General features: G+C 53.6%; 1 long non-coding RNA gene across 2 annotated transcripts; it reads left to right on the top strand.

Moving 5' to 3' along the window:
* The first annotated feature begins 1529 nt into the window (after positions 1–1529).
* Positions 1530–3116, top strand: LOC136568887 (uncharacterized). 2 transcript variants are annotated; one of them, XR_010785291.1, is made up of 2 exons: positions 1530–1668; positions 2033–3116. It is a non-coding gene; the product is annotated as an uncharacterized lncRNA (long non-coding RNA). The 2 variants fall into 2 exon arrangements; XR_010785290.1 differs by lacking the exon at positions 1530–1668 and adding an exon at positions 1720–1772.
* The last annotated feature ends 372 nt before the right edge of the window (positions 3117–3488 follow it).

The raw sequence follows: 3488 nt of genomic DNA, 5'->3' as shown, positions 1-3488 counted from the left end.
GTGTGTGAGAGGGGCTGATGCGGAGCAGTGTCTTTTCTGTGCAGCTAAGGGGGCAATTTGGGAATTGCTCCCTTCCTCATCCAGCCTGTGTCTTGCCACGTCTTACCTCCAAAATTTCTGCTTTAGGTGCCTTCAGCTTTGCCTCCAGGCAAGGAGAGTGAGAGATCCATGGAGGCCCTGGCTGAGGCTGAAGCCCCCTGAGCCTTCCTGACTCATGCAGGTAAAAGGCGCTTGCATTGACTGCAACAAGAGGGAACTTGTCTCGTGCCTCTGGGCTTTGCCCATCTAATCCAACCGAGCACATCAAGGCTTGGAGGCTACCCCAGTAGAGGAACCCAGCAGGAAACAACAGCGGGAAGGCCTGGGCCAGAAACGGAGAATAGCAGTCCGAGAGGAAGAGGAGGAAGAGGGATGGCAGGAGACGCCAACAACCCCGGAGGCTGCGGCAGGCTGGGAAGCTCAGGTAGGAATGCCCCAGCTCTGCTGCCTTTCTCTCCACACTGCCCTGAGTCGGCCCAAGGTGCTGGCAAGGGCCACCAAGGGCTGCTGCTGGCCAGGGCTTGGCAAGAGCTCCACTGCAGCCCTTTGCTTCTGGCACGGCCATGTGCTGTACCTCGGCAGGAGGAGTGCTCTGTGCGGGAGAAAACGGCCAAGGGAGAGGCTGTGAAGTTAGGGCAGCTGCCACGGCTCTCCCTCCACTTCTGGGTGTAGCTGTCTTTTGAGCCGCTCTTTTGAGATAAGGTTTCAATCAATTTCAATTTGGAAAGTACTAGCTCCCCATGACTAAGGAAGTAGATCTTTCTCTATTGGGAGGGGGAGATGCTCTTTTATGCGCTCTTCCCCCAGTCTGCTGCCCCTGTGCCCCGTTGCCTTGTGCGCCCTGCCACCCTGTCCCCTCTGGCCGTACTGGGGTGCGGGCTGGCAGCCAGGCCGGGCCGAGCAGCGCTTTCAGCCCCAGCTCCCGGCTGCCCACACCTGACGGGAGCGGCGGGGAGTGCCGGGGGCACCAGGCACCGTCGCTCAGGGGTCGCGGGGTGCAGTCTTGTCCCCTGGCCACTGGAGCTGACGGGGCCGGCTAGCTGCTCCCGCAGTGTCCGGTGGAGACTACAAATCCCGCCACTCCCAGGTCCTCTGCGAGAGCCCTGAGTAGTGGCTCCGTCTGCGGTGTAGTGACGCAGGCGAGAGCCGGACTGCGAAGTGCTGATGCGAAGGAAGGAAGGAGTGGACACACATGCGGGTGCCAAAGCACTTTACTGACCCAGGCGGAGCCAGTAACGGTGTCAGGGGAAAACCGTTAGGGAGGCACTTATAAAGGGGAAAGGTAACGGAAAGAGACAGGAGGGACCAATGAACAAAGCCCAGGGGAGGAGCGAGGGACACAACTGAACCAATGGGAATGGCCTGGGGAGGGAAAAGGCTCAGGGGACAAATCATATGTTAGGTAAGGGAAGACTGACACAGAAATTTCTTGAAAGGAAAGGGGGTTTGGTTACATTGATTGACAGGTAACTGGTGGAAGGCACGAACCATTATGAGGAAGAACATGGGGGCAACCGAGGGTCAAACCAAATTCTTAACTTATAAAAAATAACCGACTTTACAATAAACCCATGCAGGACACTCAATGCTACAGCGGGCTCAAGGCACTCAGGAGCCGCTGAAGGGCTGGTAAGGCTGAGGGCACTGGGGCTGCCACAGCGGGCACAGCGCCTCTGAAGGCACGCTGCGGCTGCTGAGGAACTGCTGCTAGTGCCCAAGGCACTGAGGGGACGGTGAGGCAGTGGGGACTGAGGGCAAGCAGCGGCTCTGGGGGCTGAGGGCGATGGTGGCGGAGGCTGGGTGGGCAGGGAAGAGGTGCGGGCTGAGAGGGCTGGGGGGGCTCTGGGCACTGAGGATGCTCAGGGGAATGGCAGCACTGTGGGGGCTGATGGGCTAGGAGGCTTTGAAGCGACTGGGGAACTTGCGGGTGTGCTGAGGCTATGGTGGGGCTGAGGGCACACGCAAGTGACTCAGTGCTCCCTTTGCTTCGTAGAGATCTCCGTCTGCTCGATGTTTCCAGAAGGACTGCTCTGCACAGGACCAAGGGATGGAGGGGGAGTGGGGGGAGATGGGCCAACTAGGTTCCCTCTGTATCTTGTCCTAGCCCTGTTTGTACCGGCTTAACGTTGTGCCTCTATATAGTTATGTATTGTAAATGCATGGCGAGCCCTGTGGCAGGGAAGAACGATTCATCTGACTCCATGTTCTCAGAAGGCTAATTTATTACTTTATTATACTATATTATATTAAAGAATACTATAATATACTATGCTAAAGAATGCAGAAAAGATACTTACTGAATGCTAAAAAGATAATAATGAATACTCGTGACTCTTTCCAGAGTCCCGACACAGCTTGGCCCTAATTGGCCAATGAGTCAAAACACTCACACCAGAGTCCAATGAAACAATCACCTTGGGTAAACAATCTCCAAACACATTCCACATGAGCACAACACAGGAAAAGCAAATGAGATAAGAATTGTTTTTCTTTTCTCTGGGGCTTCTTGCTGCCTTTCAGCTTCCCAGGAGAAAAGCCCTGGGTGAAGGTGTCTGGTGAAGGTATCATGTTCAGAGAATGTGAATGCCACAGTTATGTCCCTGTCTGTCTCCAGTTCTACCTCAGTATGCACGGAATGGTAGAGCTATACACAGTTCTGTGTCTTTAGTTACAGGGACATGGAGGTGTAGCTGGGTCATTGTATATCTCTGCACAGGTTCATGTGGTGTAGAGCCATTTGTATACAGAAGTCAATATATTTTCACAATGCAGATCCTTATGTTTCTCTCTGCATCAATTCCTATGTATACCTGCATTGCATTGGGCAGTTTCCTTCTAGCTCTGTGGGTATTTAGAGTCCAAGGATGTTTGTCACCCTCCCCCTGTATATGGATCTGTACAGGCACCACTTTGTAACCTGTCAGTGATGAGATGGTGTGAACTGGTAGTGATCTCTGTTGCTTGCCATGGAATCTGCAGAGATATAATTATGTGCAGTAAGCTTGTAACAGAACTTGTAATTGCATGTAAAAAGCACGGGTACAACAAGCTGTAGTACATTTCCCTTTTCAACTCAAGTTGCCTTTGGTGCACTTCTACCCGGACAGCGCTGCTGGAGCAAGGTGCAGTCAGTGAAACTGGAACTGAAACGAGTCTTGGTTGGTGTCATTGGGAGCAATTAGCAGATGCCTGCCTTAGGATCCAGGAGGGTTTTGGCAAAGAGGGCTGCTGGGGGCTGGAGGAAAACAGGCAGGCCTGCCCAGCTGATCCCCAGTTGTGCAAAGACAAGCCAAGAAACCATAAAAGGGTCTGGGCAGGTGGCAGAGCTACACGTTTGGGGAGAAGGTGCTGCAAGAGCCTGCTGAGGAAAGCTCCATTTGCCATTGGGAAAGTGGGCAAAGGAAAGAAAGCCCTAAGGCTAGAGAGCATCTCCCTTCTTTTGGGATAGC

Source organism: Molothrus aeneus, chromosome Z (assembly GCF_037042795.1).
Source record: "Molothrus aeneus isolate 106 chromosome Z, BPBGC_Maene_1.0, whole genome shotgun sequence".
Taxonomy (NCBI): Eukaryota; Metazoa; Chordata; class Aves; order Passeriformes; family Icteridae; genus Molothrus; species Molothrus aeneus.
The sequence above is the reverse complement of the archived record's forward strand: the minus strand, read 5'-3'. Positions and strand labels throughout refer to the sequence as shown.